The sequence below is a fragment of the Pseudophryne corroboree genome, chromosome 9, assembly GCF_028390025.1.
Source record: "Pseudophryne corroboree isolate aPseCor3 chromosome 9, aPseCor3.hap2, whole genome shotgun sequence".
Classification (NCBI taxonomy): Eukaryota; Metazoa; Chordata; class Amphibia; order Anura; family Myobatrachidae; genus Pseudophryne; species Pseudophryne corroboree.
In genome coordinates this window covers 62,660,176-62,680,859 of record NC_086452.1, presented here as the reverse complement: position 1 = coordinate 62,680,859, position 20,684 = coordinate 62,660,176, and the positions used below count along the sequence as shown (strand labels likewise).

General features: G+C 49.1%; 2 protein-coding genes across 2 annotated transcripts in view; one reads left to right on the top strand and one right to left on the bottom strand.

Annotated features, from left to right (window-relative positions):
- Positions 1-20,684, bottom strand: part of BEST4 (bestrophin 4) — a 203,935-nt gene that overhangs the window by 51,761 nt on the left and 131,490 nt on the right. The gene's annotated exons all lie outside the window — the stretch shown is intronic.
- The window catches only part of LOC134957184 (E3 ubiquitin/ISG15 ligase TRIM25-like), a 41,989-nt gene continuing 23,959 nt past the window's right edge, over positions 2,655-20,684 (top strand). The window contains exon 1 of the mRNA XM_063938879.1: positions 2,655-2,940. The gene's annotated coding sequence lies outside the window, so the exon portion shown is untranslated. The remainder of the gene's footprint in view (positions 2,941-20,684) is intronic.

The following is a 20,684-nucleotide window of genomic DNA, read 5'->3' as shown; positions in this document are numbered from 1 at the left end:
TCTGGAATGCTCTACCTCTCCCCATCCGACTCTCCACCTCTCTACAGAACTTCAAACGGGCTCTCAAGACCCACTTCTTCACCAAACCCAGCGAACTCTCCTCCTAACCCTCTTGTTTTTGCTCACTGTCTACCCCTTCTGTGTCACTCTGGTCTGTTAGCACCACACCTTTTAGATTGTAAGCTCGCAAGAGCAGGGACTTCTTTCCTCATGTGCCTTTCCTTTTCTTACTTACACTATCTTGTACTCCTTACTCCCAGAGCCGGCCCTAACCAATATGATGCCCTAGGCAAGATTTTGGCTGGTGCCCCCTAGCACCGCCACTAGTTCTGCAGGAGATGCCTGGCATGAGTCAGCTGGCAGCTCTGCTAACGTCGGGCGCCTTTTGTTTATGAAAATGCATCTTATTTGCATTGCTATGTGGCTAGTTTGCACAAGCAGCTTCTGCTGATTAAAATGATATGCATCATGCCTATATTCTGTGTGCGACTGCGGCTGTATCTGCATACGAAATGCTACATTACAGTGATTTCCAGGAATACACTGCAACATAGCATTTCGTATGCAGATACTGCCGCAGTCACACACACAATATAGGCATGCCGCATATCATTTTAATCAGCAGAAGCTGCTGGTGCCCCTAAGCATACCAAATGCCCTAGGCAATTGCCTAGTTTGCCTATACCTAAGGCCGGCTCTGCTTACTCCCTTTGATGGCACCTAACCCCGGGATTTCTATACCTGTTCTATATTGTCTTGAACTATAAGTGCTGTTTTCTTGTTTGCTCATTTGATTATGTACTGTGTAATGGGCACTGCAGATCCCTTGTGGCGCCATATAAATAAAGGATAATCAAAACCAGATTTAAATCCCACACAATATCTTGGAATTCAGAGATCTTGGTTACATATATCTGCGCAAACGTATGTTTAAGCCCCCAAGCCGTGTCAAAGGCCTCTCTATATATTGGGGGTCCCTAGTGCTATATCTAGGTGTAAGGCGTAGCACCCCAAAAATCAGCATAAGCCAGAAAGCCCAGTGCAGCACACCAGTGAAAAAATTATAATCTTAATAGATTAGTATTAAGAAGCCAAAGCTACAAAGAAAGTTATACAAAAATGAGATGTAATTAAAATAAAAAATAGTGTTAAAGAAATGAGTATGTGTCCCGGGTGCAGAATCTGAGAGGGTGCAGAGATGGGTACTCTGCCTCCCCTCCTTCCTCTCAGCTCTAAGGGGCTACCTTCTGCCGGAACCCTCACTGCAGGTACCCGCTCCCCAGCACCACCAATTAAACTCCCCCCTCCCCGGCAACTAGAACGCTAATGAATGGTGCAGGGGCAGTGACCAAGGACTCTCCAGATGCCCCCTTTCATTTCCCAAGCACTGGTCCATGGCCGCTCACACACTCCTTGTCCTGTGTAAGCGATGTCTGCCCCCAGGTCTTTTCCCCAGCGCCACCCCCTTCCCGCACGCAGCTCCACCAGAGGAGGACAGGGCCCTAAGGGGCTACCTACTTCCGAAGACTCCCCCGTCTCATTCATAAGAAGACTTATGAATGGGGCGGGGGTGGCCGTTCACACACTACTGTGCCTGTGTAAACTAGGTCTGCCCCCGGCCCTGGTCCTCAGCGTCTCCCTCTTCCTCTACGGCAGTTCCACCAGAGGAGGACAGGGTGAGAGGAAGCAGCAGCAGCCAATAATTAGTCTGGGCACTGAGGTGAGGTCTCTATATGCCATGACAGATGCTGCTTCCCAAAGAGTGCTCCGAGGACTTGACTAGCATGCAGGGCTTTGTAGGTCTACAGCAGTTGGCCAGTTGGAGTCCTCCCCCCAGTGTGTGTGATACAGTGATTGCATGGCTTATATCAGTTTTACACCAGCCAGTACTAGGGACTCCTCTCTGCAGCCAGGATAACCCACATTGTGTGTGTCCCCTCCCCAGAAAGTTAGTACGCCTCCTCTTTAATTGGTGCTAGGTCCTGCCTGGCATACTGGGCTTTGTAGTCCTTCAGCAGTTGGCCAGTCCCCCACAATACTCTATCTGAGGTGCATGTTAGGTTTCTTGTGTTCCTTTGTGCATTATCCTAGGGCAGAGGTTCTCAAACTCAGTCCTCGGGGGCCCACACAGTGCATGTTTTGCAGGTCTCCTCACAGAATCGCAAGTGAAATAATTAGCTCCACCTGTGGACCTATTAAAATGTGTCAGTGAGTAATTAATACACCTGTGCACCTGCTGGTTTACCTGCAAAACATGCACTGTGTGGGCTCCCGAGGACCGAGTTTGAGAACCTCTGTCCTAGGGGATGTGTGCTGGATGTACCCTGATGGTGCTGATTGTCTACTCTGTGTGTGTGTGTGTGTGTGTGTGTGTGTGTGTGCGCCAAAAATCCTAGTTTCGGCCCTGGTTCTACAAAGAATAATAAACTTGAGTTAACTAATCTCTGTCGTTACAGTCCTGGTTTTAAGGATATCCAAGCTTGAGCACATGTGACTTAATTAGTACCTCAATCCATTTGATTTAACCATCTAGACTCATGCATGGACAGCCTTAAAACCTGGACTGTAATGCCAGAGTTTAGGAAACTCCAGTCTGCTGGAAATGTATTCACTCACTGCCAGTGCTGATATAAGAGGGTGTTAGGACCCAGGGAGAGTCAGCTCTGCCCAGTGATGAGCAACCCATGATATGATTGGACCAATCAGATGCTGCTCACACAGAGCCTCATTCCCACGCGCAGCACTGTTCCTGTGAGAGCTGAGAGATAGGAGGATCACTGATTTCTGAAAGTCAGAAGCAGCTTCTTACTATTGGGGGTGACACTGAGCAGGCAGGACAGCAGCTCACTCCGCCCGGGACCACTGCACACTGACTACACTATCCTCCCGCATCATTCTGCTGCCAGATAAAGCACTGCAGAGCGCTGGCCAGAGCTTCAGGTGAGAGCATACTGATGTAACATCAGATTAAATGGTGGATGCAGGGAGAATAAAGGAGCGTAATATGTGGCAGAATTGGATGATGGGGTATGAGGCTGAAGTTAGCCTCTTTTCTCTATCGTCCTAAGTGGATGCTGGGGTTCCTGAAAGGACCATGGGGAATAGCGGCTCCGCAGGAGACAGGGCACAAAAGTAAAGCTTTTACAGGTCAGGTGGTGTGTACTGGCTCCTCCCCCTATGACCCTCCTCCAGACTCCAGTTAGATTTTTGTGCCCGGCCGAGAAGGGTGCAATTCTAGGTGGCTCTCATAAAGAGCTGCTTAGAGAGTTTAGCTTAGGTTTTTTATTTTACAGTGATTCCTGCTGGCAACAGGATCACTGCAACGAGGGACAGAGGGGAGAAGAAGTGAACTCACCTGCGTGCAGGATGGATTGGCTTCTTGGCTACTGGACATGAAGCTCCAGAGGGACGATCACAGGTACAGCCTGGATGGTCACCGGAGCCACGCCGCCGGCCCCCTCACAGATGCTGAAGCAAGAAGAGGTCCAGAATCGGCGGCTGAAGACTCCTGCAGTCTTCTTAAGGTAGCGCACAGCACTGCAGCTGTGCGCCATTTTCCTCTCAGCACACTTCACACGGCAGTCACTGAGGGTGCAGGGCGCTGGGGGGGGGGGCGCCCTGGGAGGCAAATTAAAACCTTTAAAAAGGCTAAAAATACCTCACATATAGCCCCAGAGGCTATATGGAGATATTTACCCCTGCCTAAATGTACTAAATAGCGGGAGACGAGCCCGCCGGAAAAGGGGCGGGGCCTATCTCCTCAGCACACGGCGCCATTTTCTGTCACAGCTCCGCTGGTCAGGAAGGCTCCCAGGTCTCTCCCCTGCACTGCACTACAGAAACAGGGTATAACAGAGAGGGGGGGCAAAATAAATGGCAATATATTAATATAAAAGCAGCTATAAGGGAGCACTTAATCATAAGGCTATCCCTGTCATATATAGCGCTTTTTGGTGTGTGCTGGCAGACTCTCCCTCTGTCTCCCCAAAGGGCTAGTGGGTCCTGTCTTCGTATAGAGCATTCCCTGTGTGTCTGCTGTGTGTCGGTACGTGTGTGTCGACATGTATGAGGACGTTATTGGTGTGGAGGCGGAGCAATTGCCAAATATGAGGATGTCACCTTCTAGGGGGTCGACACCAGAATGGATGCCTTTATTTGTGGAATTACGGGATAGCGTCAACTCGCTTAAGCAGTCGTTTGCCGACATGAGGCGGCCGGACACTCAATTAGTGCCTGTCCAGGCGCCTCAAACACCGTCAGGGGCTGTAAAACGCCCCTTGCCTCAGTCGGTCGACACAGACCCAGACACAGGCACTGATTCCGGTGGTGAAGGTGACGAATCAACCGTATTTTCCAGTAGGGCCACACGTTATATGATTTTGGCAATAAAGGAGATGTTACATTTAGCTGATACTACAGGTACCACTAAACAGGGTATTATGTGGGGTGTGAAAAAACTACCAGTAGTTTTTACCGAATCAGAAGAATTAAATGACGTGTGTGATGAAGCGTGGGGTGCCCCGATAAAAAACTGCTAATTTCAAAGAAGTTATTGGCTTTATACCCTTTCCCGCCAGAGGTTAGGGAGCGCTGGGAAACACCTCCTAGGGTGGACAAAGCGCTAACACGCTCATCAAAACAAGTGGCGTTACCCTCTCCTGAGACGGCCGCACTTAAAGATCCATCAGATAGGAGGATGGAAAATATCCAAAAAGGTATATACACACATGCAGGTGTTATACTACGACCAGCTATTGCGACTGCCTGGATGTGCAGTGCTGGGGTAGTTTGGTCAGAGTCCCTGATCGAAAATATTGATACCCTGGACAGGGACAATATTTTACTGTCGTTAGAACAAATAAAGGATGCATTTCTTTATATGCGTGATGCACAGAGAGATATCTGCACACTGGCATCACGGGTAAGTGCTATGTCCATTTCGGCCAGAAGAGCTTTATGGACACGACAGTGGACAGGCGATGCGTAGAGGAGTTATTTGGGGGTCGGTCTATCGGATTTGGTGGCCACGGCTACGGCCGGGAAATCCACCTTTCTACCTCAAGTCACTCCCCAACTGAAAAAGGCACCGACCTTTCAACCGTAGCCCTTTCGTTCCTTTAAAAATAAGAGAGCAAAGGGCTATTCATATCTGCCACGAGGCAGAGGACGAGGGAAGAGACAGCAACAGGCAGCTCCTTCCCAGGAACAGAAGCCCTCCCCGGCTTCTACAAAAGCCTCAGCATGACGCTGGGGCTTCGCAAGCGGACTCGGGGGCGGTAGGCGGTCGTCTCAAGAATTACAGCGCGCAGTGGGCTCACTCGCAGGTAAATCCCTGGATCCTGCAGATAATATCTCAGGGGTACAGGTTGAAATTAGAGACAGAGCCACCTCGCCGTTTCCTGAAGTCTGCTTTACCAACGTCCCCCTCAGAAAGGGAGACGGTTTTGGAAGCCATTCACAAGCTGTATTCTCAGCAGGTGATAGTCAAGGTACCTCTTCTACAACAAGGGAAGGGGTATTATTCCACTCTTTTTGTGGTACCGAAGCCGGATGGCTCGGTAAGGCCTATTCTAAATCTGAAGTCCTTGAACCTGTACATAAAGAAGTTCAAGTTCAAGATGGAGTCACTCAGAGCAGTGATAGCGAACCTGGAAGAAGGGGACTTTATGGTATCCTTGGACATCAAGGATGCGTATCTCCACGTTCCAATTACCCCTCACACCAGGGGTACCTCAGTTTCGTTGTACAAAACTGTCACTATCAGTTTCAGACGCTGCCGTTTGGTTTGTCCACGGCACCTCGGGTCTTTACAAAAGGTAATGGCCGAGATAATATTTCTTCTTCGAAGAAAAGGCGTATTAATTATCCCATACTTGGACGATCTCCTAATAAGGGCAAGGTCCAGAGAACAGCTAGAGATGGGTTTAGCACTATCTCAAGAGGTGCTAAAGCAGCACGGATGGATTCTGAATATTCCAAAATCCCAATTAATGCCGACAACTCGTCTGCTGTTCCTGGGGATGATTCTGGACACAGTTCAGAAAAAGGTTTTTCTTCCCGAAGAAAAAGCCAAGGAGTTATCTGACCTGGTCAGGAACCTCCTAAAACCAGGAAAGGTGTCTGTACATCAATGCACAAGAGTCCTGGGAAAAAATGGTAGCTTCTTACGAAGCAATCCCTTTCGGCGGATTCCATGCAAAGGGATCTGTTGGACAAATGGTCAGGGTCGCATCTTCAGATGCACCTGCGGATAACCCTGTCGCCGAGGACAAGGGTATCCCTTCTGTGGTGGTTGCAGGAGGCTCATCTATTGGAGGGCCGCAGATTCGGCATGCAGGATTGGATCCTGGTGACCACGGAGGCCAGCCTGAGAGGCTGGGGAGCAGTCACACAGGGAAGAAATTTCCAGGGAGTGTGGTCGAGCCTGAAAAAGTCTCTTCACATAAGCATTCTGGAACTAAGAGCAATCTACAATGCTCTAAGCCAGGCGGAACCTCTGCTTCAAGGAAGACCGGTGTTGATCCAGTCGGACAACATCACGGCAGTCGCCCATGTAAACACAGGGCGGCACAAGAAGCAGGAGGGCAATGGCAGAAGCTGCCAGGATCCTTCGCTGGGCGGAGAATCACGTGATAGCACTGTCAGCAGTATTCATCCCGGGCGTGGACAACTGGGAAGCAGACTTCCTCAGCAGACACGACCTTCACCCGGGAGAGTGGGGACTTCATCCAGAAGTTTTCCACATGCTATTAAACCGTTGGGTAAAACCAATGGTGGACATGATGGCGTCTCGCCTCAACAAAACACTGGACAGGTATTGCGCCAGGTCAAGAGATCCGCAGGCAATAGCTGTGGACGCGCTGGTAACACCTTGGGTGTACCAGTCGGTATATGTGTTTCCTCCTCTGCCTCTCATACCAAAGGTATTGAGGATTATACGGCAAAGAGGAGTAAGACTAGTGGCTCCGGATTGGCCAAGAAGGACTTGGTACCCGGAACTTCAAGAGATGGTCACGGACGATCCGTGGCCTCTACTTCTGAGAAGGGACCTGCTTCAGCAGGGTACTTGTCTTTTTCAAGACTTACCGCGGCTGCGTTTGACGGCATGGCGTTTGAATGCCAGATCCTAAAAGGAAAAGGCATTCCAGAAGAAGTCATTCCTACCTTGATAAAGGCAAGGAAGGAAGTCACCGCGAAGCATTATCGCCGTATTTGGCGAAAATATGTTGCGTGGTGCGAGCAGCGGAGTGCTCCGATGGAGGAATTTCAACTGGGTCGTTTTCCTACATTTCCTGCAATCAGGATTGTCTATGGGTCTCAAATTGGGATCTATTAAGGTTCAAATTTCGGCCCTATCAATATTCTTCCAAAAAGAATTGGCCTCAGTCCCTGAGGTCCAGATTTTTATCAAAGGAGTACTGCATATACAGCCTCCTGTGGTGCCTAAGGTGGCACCGTGGGATCTAAATGTAGTTTTAGATTTCCTCAAATCCAATTGGTTTGAACCACTAAAGAATGTGGATTTGAAATATCTCACATGGAAAGTGACTGTTACTGGCCCTGGCTTCGGCCGGGAGAGTATCTGAACTGGCGGCTTTGTTTTATAAAAGCCCTTATTTAATTTTCCATTCGACATAGGGCAGAGCTGCGTACGCGTCCGCATTTTCTCCCTAAGGTGGTATCAGCGTTTCACCTGAACCAGCCTATTGTAGTGCCTGCGGCTACAGACGACTTGAAGGACTCCAAGTTGTTGGACGTTGTCAGAGCCTTAAAAATATACATTTAAAGGACGGCTGGAGTCAGAAAATCTGACTCGCTGTTTATACTGTATGCACCCAACAAGTTGGGTGCACCTGCTTCTAAGCAGTCGATTGCTCGTTGGATTTGTAACAAAATTCAACTTGTACATTCTGTGGCAGGCCTGCCACAGCCTAAATCTGTTAAGGCCCATTCCGCAAGGAAGGTGGGCTCATCTTGGGCGGCTGCCCGAGGGGTCTCGGCATTACAACTCTGCCGAGCAGCTACGTGGTCAGGGGAGAACACGTTTGTAAATTTTTACAAATTTGATACCCTGGCAAAGGAGGACCTGGAGTTCTCTCATTCGGTGCTGCAGAGTCATCCGCACTCTCCCGCCCGTTTGGGAGCTTTGGTATAATCCCCATGGTCCTTTCAGGAACCCCAGCATCCACTTAGGACGATAGAGAAAATAAGAATTTACTTACCGATAATTCTATTTCTCGGAGTCCGTAGTGGATGCTGGGCGCCCATCCCAAGTGCGGATTATCTGCAATACTTGTACATAGTTATTGTTAACTAATTCGGGTTATTGTTTAGGAAGCCATCTTTCAGAGGCTCCTCTGTTATCATACTGTTAACTGGGTTTAGATCACAAGTTGTACGGTGTGATTGGTGTGGCTGGTATGAGTCTTACCCGGGATTCAAAATCCTCCCTTATTGTGTACGCTCGTCCGGGCACAGTACCTAACTGGAGTCTGGAGGAGGGTCATAGGGGGAGGAGCCAGTACACACCACCTGACCTGTAAAAGCTTTACTTTTGTGCCCTGTCTCCTGCGGAGCCGCTATTCCCCATGGTCCTTTCAGGAACCCCAGCATCCACTACGGACTCCGAGAAATAGAATTATCGGTAAGTAAATTCTTATTATTCACTAATTATTCAGCTCCAGCCTCTTATCCAGAACATGTTCTATTAAAACAATGAAATAAGTTTAGATCACTAAGTTAACATTGTATAAACAACAAAAGTGTCCCTTACACTAATTTAGAAAGCATTTTGCCTTGACCAACAAGGATTTGGGCATGAAATAGGGCGGCAAAGCGGGCATAGGCACCAGATTTTGGGCCTAATTCAGACCTGATTGCAGCAGCAAATTTGTTAGCTAATAGGCAAAACCATGGGGGTAATTCCAAGTTGATCGCAGCAGGAATTTTGTTAGCAGTTGGGCAAAACCATGTGCACTTCAGGGGGGGCAGATATAACATGTGCAGAGAGCGTTAGATTTGGGTGGGTTATTTTGTTTCTGTGCAGGGTAAATACTGGCTGCTTTATTTTTACACTGCAAATTAGATTGCAGATTGAACTCACCACACCCAAATCTAACTCTCTCTGCATATGTTATATCTGCCTCCCCTGCAGTGCACATGGTTTTTCCCAACTGCTAACAAAATTCCTGCTGCGATCAACTTGGAATTACCCCCCATGTGCAGTGCAGGGGAGGCAGATGTAACACGTGCAGAGAGAGATGGATCTGGGTGGGGTGTGTTCAAACTGAAATCTAAATTGCAGTGTAAAAATAAAGCAGCCAGTATTTACCCTGCACAGAAACAAAATAACCCACACAAATCTTATGGTACTATCCTTTGATTTCGACCGCATCTGTGAGATAAATCGAAGGATTGTATGCACATTTTAGGTACCATGCGACGCGATGCGCGGGCACGCTGGTCTAATCTCGCGTCTCAAGATATGTGCTGCCCTTAGTATTTATCGCATCGCAGTGCGATCACGTGTTTTTAAAAACACATGCAATATATCGCATTGCGATGCGCAATGGGCTCCCGCCGAGAGCGGGCAGAGGCCGTGCCCACTCGGCGGTGACGTGCCCGTGATTACCATGCGATCTATCGCATGGTAATATCTTTGGTAGTTATGTGCGATTTCATTGCACCTGAACTGCCGGTGCGATGGGCATCGCACAAGTGTATGGGCACCATAACTCTATGCAAATGTTATATCTGCCCCCCCTGCAGTGCACATGGGGGGTCATTCCGAGTTGATTGCAGCCTCAAATTTGTTAGCAGTTGAGCAAAAATAAGAATTTACTTACCGATAATTCTATTTCTCATAGTCCGTAGTGGATGCTGGGGACTCCGAAAGGACAATGGGGAATAGCGGCTCCGCAGGAGACTGGGCACAAAAGTAAAAGCTTTAGGACTAGCTGGTGTGCACTGGCTCCTCCCCCTATGACCCTCCTCCAAGCCTCAGTTAGGATACTGTGCCCGGACGAGCGTACACAATAAGGAAGGATTTTGAATCCCGGGTAAGACTCATACCAGCCACACCAATCACACCGTACAACTTGTGATTTGAACCCAATTAACAGCATGATAACAGAGGAGCCTCTGAAAAGGTGGCTCACAACAATAATAACCCGATTTTTGTAACAATGACTATGTACAAGTATTGCAGACAATCCGCACTTGGGATGGGCGCCCAGCATCGACTACGGACTATGAGAAATAGAATTATCGGTAAGTAAATTCTTTTCTCTATCGTCCTAAGTGGATGCTGGGGTTCCTGAAAGGACCATGGGGAATAGCGGCTCCGCAGGAGACAGGGCACAAAAGTAAAGCTTTTACAGGTCAGGTGGTGTGTACTGGCTCCTCCCCCTATGACCCTCCTCCAGACTCCAGTTAGATTTTTGTGCCCGGCCGAGAAGGGTGCAATTCTAGGTGGCTCTCATAAAGAGCTGCTTAGAGAGTTTAGCTTAGGTTTTTTATTTTACAGTGATTCCTGCTGGCAACAGGATCACTGCAACGAGGGACAGAGGGGAGAAGAAGTGAACTCACCTGCGTGCAGGATGGATTGGCTTCTTGGCTACTGGACATGAAGCTCCAGAGGGACGATCACAGGTACAGCCTGGATGGTCACCGGAGCCACGCCGCCGGCCCCCTCACAGATGCTGAAGCAAGAAGAGGTCCAGAATCGGCGGCTGAAGACTCCTGCAGTCTTCTTAAGGTAGCGCACAGCACTGCAGCTGTGCGCCATTTTCCTCTCAGCACACTTCACACGGCAGTCACTGAGGGTGCAGGGCGCTGGGGGGGGGGCGCCCTGGGAGGCAAATGAAAACCTTTAAAAAGGCTAAAAATACCTCACATATAGCCCCAGAGGCTATATGGAGATATTTACCCCTGCCTAAATGTACTAAATAGCGGGAGACGAGCCCGCCGGAAAAGGGGCGGGGCCTATCTCCTCAGCACACGGCGCCATTTTCTGTCACAGCTCCGCTGGTCAGGAAGGCTCCCAGGTCTCTCCCCTGCACTGCACTACAGAAACAGGGTATAACAGAGAGGGGGGGCAAAATAAATGGCAATATATTAATATAAAAGCAGCTATAAGGGAGCACTTAATCATAAGGCTATCCCTGTCATATATAGCGCTTTTTGGTGTGTGCTGGCAGACTCTCCCTCTGTCTCCCCAAAGGGCTAGTGGGTCCTGTCTTCGTATAGAGCATTCCCTGTGTGTCTGCTGTGTGTCGGTACGTGTGTGTCGACATGTATGAGGACGTTATTGGTGTGGAGGCGGAGCAATTGCCAAATATGAGGATGTCACCTTCTAGGGGGTCGACACCAGAATGGATGCCTTTATTTGTGGAATTACGGGATAGCGTCAACTCGCTTAAGCAGTCGTTTGCCGACATGAGGCGGCCGGACACTCAATTAGTGCCTGTCCAGGCGCCTCAAACACCGTCAGGGGCTGTAAAACGCCCCTTGCCTCAGTCGGTCGACACAGACCCAGACACAGGCACTGATTCCGGTGGTGAAGGTGACGAATCAACCGTATTTTCCAGTAGGGCCACACGTTATATGATTTTGGCAATAAAGGAGATGTTACATTTAGCTGATACTACAGGTACCACTAAACAGGGTATTATGTGGGGTGTGAAAAAACTACCAGTAGTTTTTACCGAATCAGAAGAATTAAATGACGTGTGTGATGAAGCGTGGGGTGCCCCGATAAAAAACTGCTAATTTCAAAGAAGTTATTGGCTTTATACCCTTTCCCGCCAGAGGTTAGGGAGCGCTGGGAAACACCTCCTAGGGTGGACAAAGCGCTAACACGCTCATTAAAAAAAAAGTGGCGTTACCCTCTCCTGAGACGGCCGCACTTAAAGATCCATCAGATAGGAGGATGGAAAATATCCAAAAAGGTATATACACACATGCAGGTGTTATACTACGACCAGCTATTGCGACTGCCTGGATGTGCAGTGCTGGGGTAGTTTGGTCAGAGTCCCTGATCGAAAATATTGATACCCTGGACAGGGACAATATTTTACTGTCGTTAGAACAAATAAAGGATGCATTTCTTTATATGCGTGATGCACAGAGAGATATCTGCACACTGGCATCACGGGTAAGTGCTATGTCCATTTCGGCCAGAAGAGCTTTATGGACACGACAGTGGACAGGCGATGCGTAGAGGAGTTATTTGGGGTCGGTCTATCGGATTTGGTGGCCACGGCTACGGCCGGGAAATCCACCTTTCTACCTCAAGTCACTCCCCAACTGAAAAAGGCACCGACCTTTCAACGCAGCCCTTTCGTTCCTTTAAAAATAAGAGAGCAAAGGGCTATTCATATCTGCCACGAGGCAGAGGACGAGGGAAGAGACAGCAACAGGCAGCTCCTTCCCAGGAACAGAAGCCCTCCCCGGCTTCTACAAAAGCCTCAGCATGACGCTGGGGCTTCGCAAGCGGACTCGGGGGCGGTAGGCGGTCGTCTCAAGAATTACAGCGCGCAGTGGGCTCACTCGCAGGTAAATCCCTGGATCCTGCAGATAATATCTCAGGGGTACAGGTTGAAATTAGAGACAGAGCCACCTCGCCGTTTCCTGAAGTCTGCTTTACCAACGTCCCCCTCAGAAAGGGAGACGGTTTTGGAAGCCATTCACAAGCTGTATTCTCAGCAGGTGATAGTCAAGGTACCTCTTCTACAACAAGGGAAGGGGTATTATTCCACTCTTTTTGTGGTACCGAAGCCGGATGGCTCGGTAAGGCCTATTCTAAATCTGAAGTCCTTGAACCTGTACATAAAGAAGTCCAAGTTCAAGATGGAGTCACTCAGAGCAGTGATAGCGAACCTGGAAGAAGGGGACTTTATGGTATCCTTGGACATCAAGGATGCGTATCTCCACGTTCCAATTACCCCTCACACCAGGGGTACCTCAGGTTCGTTGTACAAAACTGTCACTATCAGTTTCAGACGCTGCCGTTTGGTTGTCCACGGCACCTCGGGTCTTTACAAAGGTAATGGCCGAGATAATATTTCTTCTTCGAAGAAAAGGCGTATTAATTATCCCATACTTGGACGATCTCCTAATAAGGGCAAGGTCCAGAGAACAGCTAGAGATGGGTTTAGCACTATCTCAAGAGGTGCTAAAGCAGCACGGATGGATTCTGAATATTCCAAAATCCCAATTAATGCCGACAACTCGTCTGCTGTTCCTGGGGATGATTCTGGACACAGTTCAGAAAAAGGTTTTTCTTCCCGAAGAAAAAGCCAAGGAGTTATCTGACCTGGTCAGGAACCTCCTAAAACCAGGAAAGGTGTCTGTACATCAATGCACAAGAGTCCTGGGAAAAAATGGTAGCTTCTTACGAAGCAATCCCTTTCGGCAGATTCCATGCAAAGGGATCTGTTGGACAAATGGTCAGGGTCGCATCTTCAGATGCACCTGCGGATAACCCTGTCGCCGAGGACAAGGGTATCCCTTCTGTGGTGGTTGCAGGAGGCTCATCTATTGGAGGGCCGCAGATTCGGCATGCAGGATTGGATCCTGGTGACCACGGAGGCCAGCCTGAGAGACTGGGGAGCAGTCACACAGGGAAGAAATTTCCAGGGAGTGTGGTCGAGCCTGAAAAAGTCTCTTCACATAAGCATTCTGGAACTAAGAGCAACAATGCTCTAAGCCAGGCGGAACCTCTGCTTCAAGGAAGACCGGTGTTGATCCAGTCGGACAACATCACGGCAGTCGCCCATGTAAACAGACAGGGCGGCACAAGAAGCAGGAGGGCAATGGCAGTAGCTGCCAGGATCCTTCGCTGGGCGGAGAATCACGTGATAGCACTGTCGGCAGTATTCATCCCGGGCGTGGACAACTGGGAAGCAGACTTCCTCAGCAGACACGACCTTCACCCGGGAGAGTGGGGACTTCATCCAGAAGTTTTCCACATGCTATTAAACCGTTGGGTAAAACCAATGGTGGACATGATGGCGTCTCGCCTCAACAAAACACTGGACAGGTATTGCGCCAGGTCAAGAGATCCGCAGGCAATAGCTGTGGACGCGCTGGTAACACCTTGGGTGTACCAGTCGGTATATGTGTTTCCTCCTCTGCCTCTCATACCAAAGGTATTGAGGATTATACGGCAAAGAGGAGTAAGACTAGTGGCTCCGGATTGGCCAAGAAGGACTTGGTACCCGGAACTTCAAGAGATGGTCACGGACGATCCGTGGCCTCTACTTCTGAGAAGGGACCTGCTTCAGCAGGGTACTTGTCTTTTTCAAGAATTACCGCGGCTGCGTTTGACGGCATGGCGTTTGAATGCCAGATCCTAAAAGGAAAAGGCATTCCAGAAGAAGTCATTCCTACCTTGATAAAGGCAAGGAAGGAAGTCACCGCGAAGCATTATCGCCGTATTTGGCGAAAATATGTTGCGTGGTGCGAGCAGCGGAGTGCTCCGATGGAGGAATTTCAACTGGGTCGTTTTCCTACATTTCCTGCAATCAGGATTGTCTATGGGTCTCAAATTGGGATCTATTAAGGTTCAAATTTCGGCCCTATCAATATTCTTCCAAAAAGAATTGGCCTCAGTCCCTGAGGTCCAGATTTTTATCAAAGGAGTACTGCATATACAGCCTCCTGTGGTGCCTAAGGTGGCACCGTGGGATCTAAATGTAGTTTTAGATTTCCTCAAATCCAATTGGTTTGAACCACTAAAGAATGTGGATTTGAAATATCTCACATGGAAAGTGACTATGTTACTGGCCCTGGCTTCGGCCGGGAGAGTATCTGAACTGGCGGCTTTGTTTTATAAAAGCCCTTATTTAATTTTCCATTCGACATAGGGCAGAGCTGCGGACGCGTCCGCATTTTCTCCCTAAGGTGGTATCAGCGTTTCACCTGAACCAGCCTATTGTAGTGCCTGCGGCTACAGACGACTTGAAGGACTCCAAGTTGTTGGACGTTGTCAGAGCCTTAAAAATATACATTTAAAGGACGGCTGGAGTCAGAAAATCTGACTCGCTGTTTATACTGTATGCACCCAACAAGTTGGGTGCACCTGCTTCTAAGCAGTCGATTGCTCGTTGGATTTGTAACAAAATTCAACTTGTACATTCTGTGGCAGGCCTGCCACAGCCTAAATCTGTTAAGGCCCATTCCGCAAGGAAGGTGGGCTCATCTTGGGCGGCTGCCCGAGGGGTCTCGGCATTACAACTCTGCCGAGCAGCTACGTGGTCAGGGGAGAACACGTTTGTAAAATTTTTACAAATTTGATACCCTGGCAAAGGAGGACCTGGAGTTCTCTCATTCGGTGCTGCAGAGTCATCCGCACTCTCCCGCCCGTTTGGGAGCTTTGGTATAATCCCCATGGTCCTTTCAGGAACCCCAGCATCCACTTAGGACGATAGAGAAAATAAGAATTTACTTACCGATAATTCTATTTCTCGGAGTCCGTAGTGGATGCTGGGCGCCCATCCCAAGTGCGGATTATCTGCAATACTTGTACATAGTTATTGTTAACTAATTCGGGTTATTGTTTAGGAAGCCATCTTTCAGAGGCTCCTCTGTTATCATACTGTTAACTGGGTTTAGATCACAAGTTGTACGGTGTGATTGGTGTGGCTGGTATGAGTCTTACCCGGGATTCAAAATCCTCCCTTATTGTGTACGCTCGTCCGGGCACAGTACCTAACTGGAGTCTGGAGGAGGGTCATAGGGGGAGGAGCCAGTACACACCACCTGACCTGTAAAAGCTTTACTTTTGTGCCCTGTCTCCTGCGGAGCCGCTATTCCCCATGGTCCTTTCAGGAACCCCAGCATCCACTACGGACTCCGAGAAATAGAATTATCGGTAAGTAAATTCTTATTATTTTCTCTGACGTCCTAGTGGATGCTGGGGACTTCGAAAGGACCATGGGGATTATACCAAAGCTCCCAAACGGGCGGGAGAGTGCGGATGACTCTGCAGCACCGAATGAGAGAACTCCAGGTCCTCCTCAGCCAGGGTATCAAATTTGTAGAATTTAGCAAACGTGTTTGCCCCTGACCAAGTAGCTGCTTGGCAAAGTTGTAAAGCCGAGACCCCTCGGGCAGCCGCCCAAGATGAGCCCACTTTCCGTGTGGAATGGGCTTTTACAGATTTTGGCTGTGGCAGGCCTGCCACAGAATGTGCAAGCTGAATTGTACTACAAATCCAACGAGCAATCGTCTGCTTAGAAGCAGGAGCACCCAGCTTGTTGGGTGCATACAGGATAAACAGCGAGTCAGATTTTCTGACTCCAGCCGTCCTGGAAACATATATTTTCAGGGCCCTGACTATGTCCAGCAACTTGGAATCCTCCAAGTCCCTAGTAGCCGCAGGCACCACAATAGGCTGGTTTAAGTGAAATGCTGAAACCACCTTAGGGAGAAATTGAGGACGAGTCCTCAATTCTGCCCTATCCGTATGAAAAATTAGGTAAGGGCTTTTATAGGATAAAGCCGCCAATTCTGATACACGCCTGGCTGAAGCCAGGGCTAACAGCATTACCACTTTCCATGTGAGATATTTTAAGTCCACAGTGGTGAGTGGTTCAAACCAATGTGATTTTAGGAACCCCAAAACTACATTGAGATCCCAAGGTGCCACTGGAGGCACAAAAGGAGGCTGTATATGCAGTACTCCCTTGACAAACGTCTGAACTTCAGGAACTGAAGCTAGTTCTTTTTGGAAGAATATTGACAGGGCCGAAATTTGAACCTTAATGGACCCTAATTTTAGGCCCATAGACAGTCCTGTTTGCAGGAAACGACCCAGTTGAAATTCCTCTGTAGGGACCTTCCTGGCCTCACACCACGCAACATATTTACGCCAAATACGGTGATAATGTTGCACAGTTACATCCTTCCTGTCTTTGATCAGGGTAGGGATGACTTCATCCGGAATGCCTTTTTCCTTCAGGATCCGGCGTTCAACCGCCATGCCGTCAAACGCAGCCGCGGTAAGTCTTGGAACAGACATGGTCCCTGCTGGAGCAGGTCCTTTCTTAGAGGTAGAGGCCACGGGTCTTCCGTGAGCATCTCTTGAAGTTCCGGGTACCAAGTCCTTCTTGGCCAATCCGGAGCCACGAGTATAGTCTTTACTCCTCTCCTTCTTATGATTCTCAGTACCTTGGGTATGAGAGGCAGAGGAGGGAACACATACACTGACTGGTACACCCACGGTGTTACCAGAGCGTCCACAGCTATTGCCTGAGGGTCCCTTGACCTGGCGCAATATCTGTCCAGTTTTTTGTTGAGGCGGGACGCCATCATGTCCACCTTTTGGTTTTCCCCAACGGTTCACAATCATGTGGAAGACTTCTGGGTGAAGTCCCCACTCCCCCGGGTGGAGATCGTGTCTGCTGAGGAAGTCTGCTTCCCAGTTGTCCACTCCCGGAATGAACACTGCTGACAGTGCTATCACATGATTTTCCGCCCAGCGAAGAATCCTTGCAACTTCCATCATTGCCCTCCTGCTTCTTGTGCCGCCCTGTCTGTTTACGTGGGCGACTGCCGTGATGTTGTCCGACTGGATCAACACCGGCTGACCCTGAAGCAGAGGCCTTGCCTGACTTAGGGCATTGTAATTGGCCCTTAGTTCCAGGATATTTATGTGAAGTGACGTTTCCATGCTTGACCACAAGCCCTGGAAATTTTTTCCCTGTGTGACTGCTCCCCAGCCTCTCAGGCTAGCATCCGTGGTCACCAGGACCCAATCCTGAATGCCGAATCTGCGGCCCTCTAGGAGATGAGCACTCTGTAACCACCACAGGAGAGACACCCTTGTCCTTGGAGACAGGGTTATCCGTTGATGCATTTGAAGATGCGATCCGGACCATTTGTCCAGCAGATCCCACTAAAAAGTTCTTGCGTGGAATCTGCCGAATGGAATCGCTTCGTAAGAAGCCACCATCTTTCCCAGGACCCTTGTGCATTGATGCACTGACACTTGGCCTGGTCTCAGGAGGTTCCTGACTAGGTCGGATAACTCCCTGGCTTTCTTCTCCGGGAGAAACACCTTTTTCTGTACTGTGTCCAGAATCATCCCTAGGAACAGCAGACGTGTCGTCGGAATCAGCTGCGATTTTGGAATATTTAGAATCCATCCGTGCTGTCGCAGTACTACTTGAGATAGTGCTACTCCGACCTCTAACTGTTCTCTGGACCTTGCCCTTATCAGGAGATCGTCCAAGTAAGGGATAATTAAGACGCCTTTTCTTCGAAGAAGAATCATCATTTCGGCCATTACCTTGGTAAAGACCCGAGGTGCCGTGGACAATCCAAACGGCAGCGTCTGAAACTGATAGTGACAGTTCTGTACCACAAACCTGAGGTACCCTTGGTGAGAAGGGCAAATTGGGACATGGAGGTAAGCATCCTTGATGTCCAGAGACACCATATAGTCCCCTTCTTCCAGGTTCGCGATCACTGCTCTGAGTGACTCCATCTTGAACTTGAACCTTTTTATGTAAGTGTTCAAGGATTTCAGATTTAAAATAGGTCTCACCGAGCCGTCCGGCTTCGGTACCACAAACAGCGTGGAATAATACCCCTTTCCCTGTTGTAGGAGGGGTACCTTGATTATCACCTGCTGGGAATACAGCTTGTGAATGGCTTCCAATACCGCCTCCCTGTCGGGGGGAGACGTTGGTAAAGCAGACTTCAGGAACCGGCGAGGGGGAGACGTCTCGAATTCCAATTTGTACCCCTGAGATACTACCTGCAGGATCCAGGGGTCCACTTGCGAGTGAGCCCACTGCGCGCTGAAATTCTTGAGACGGGCCCCCACCGTGCCTGAGTCCGCTTGTAAGGCCCCAGCGTCATGCTGAGGACTTGGCAGAAGCGGGGGAGGGCTTCTGTTCGTGGGAAGAGGCTGTCTGCTGCAGTCTTTTTCCCCTTCCTCTGCCCCGGGGCAGATATGAGTGGCCTTTTGCCCGCTTGCCCTTATGGGGACGAAAGGACTGAGCCTGAAAAGACGGTATCTTTTTCTGCTGAGAGGTGACCTGGGGTAAAAAGGTGGATTTCCCAGCCGTTGCCGTGGCCACCAGGTCCGATAGACCGACCCCAAATAACTCCTCCCCTTTATACGGCAATACTTCCATATGCCGTTTGGAATCCGCATCACCTGACCACTGTCGCGTCCATAACCCTCTTCTGGCAGAAATGGACATCGCACTTACTCTTGATGCCAGAGTGCAAATATCCCTCTGTGCATCTCGCATATATAGAAATGCATCCTTTAAATGCTCTATAGTCAATAATATATTGTCCCTGTCCAGGGTATCAATATTTTCAGTCAGGGAATCCGACCAAGCCACCCCAGCACTGCACATCCAGGCTGAGGCGATTGCTGGTCGCAGTATAATACCAGTATGTGTGTATATACTTTTTAGGATATTTTCCAGCTTCCTATCAGCTGGTTCCTTGAGGGCGGCCGTATCAGGAGACGGTAACGCCACTTATTTTGATAAGCGTGTGAGCGCCTTTTCTACCCTAGGGGGTGTTTCCCAACGCGCCCTAACCTCTGGCGGGAAAGGGTATAATGCCAATAATTTTTTTTAGAAATTAGCAGTTTTTTATCGGGGGAAACCCACGCTTCATCACACACCTCATTTAATTCATCTGATTCAGGAAAAACTACGGGTAGTTTTTTCACACCCCACATAATACCCTTTTTTGTGGTACTTGTAGTATCAGAAATGTTCAAAACCTCCTTCATTGCCGTGATCATGTAACGTGTGGCCCTACTGGAAAATACGTTTGTTTCCTCACCGTCTACACTGGAGTCAGTGTCTGTGTCTGTGTCGACCAGAGGTAACGGGCGCTTTAGAGCCCCTGACGGTGTTTGAGACGCCTGTACAGGTATTAACTGATTTGCAGGCTGTCTCATGTCGTCAACAGTCTTTTGTAAAGTGCTGACACTATCACGTAATTCTTTCCATAAGACCATCCAGTCAGGTGTCGACTCCCTAGGGGGTGACATCACTAACACAGGCAATTGCTCCGCCTCCACACCATTTTCCTCCTCATACATGTCGACACAACATACCGACACACAGCACACACACAGGGAATGCTCTGATAGAGGACAGGACCCCACTAGCCCTTTGGGGAGACAGAGGGAGAGTTTGCCAGCACACACCAGAGCGCTATATATATATATATATATATATATATATATATATATAGGGATAACCTTATATAAGTGTTTTTCCCTGATATAGCTGCTGTATATATTTATCTGCCAAATTAGTGCCCCCCCTCTCTTGTTTTACCCTGTTTCTGTAGTGCAGGACTGCAGGGGAGAGTCAGGGAGCCTTCCTCCAACGGAGCTGTGAGGAAAAAATGGCGCCAGTGTGCTGAGGAGATAGGCTCCGCCCCCTTCTCGGCGGCCTTTCTCCCGCTTTTTTAATGAAAAATTGGCAGGGGTTAAATGCATCCATATAGCCCAGGAGCTATATGTGATGTATTTTTTGCCAAATAAGGTGTTTCTATTGCGTCTCAGGGCGCCCCCCCCAGCGCCCTGCACCCTCAGTGACCGGAGTGTGAAGTGTGCTGAGAGCAATGGCGCACAGCTGCGGTTCTGTGCGCTACCTTATTGAAGACAGGACGTCTTCTGCCGCCGATTTTCCGGACCTCTT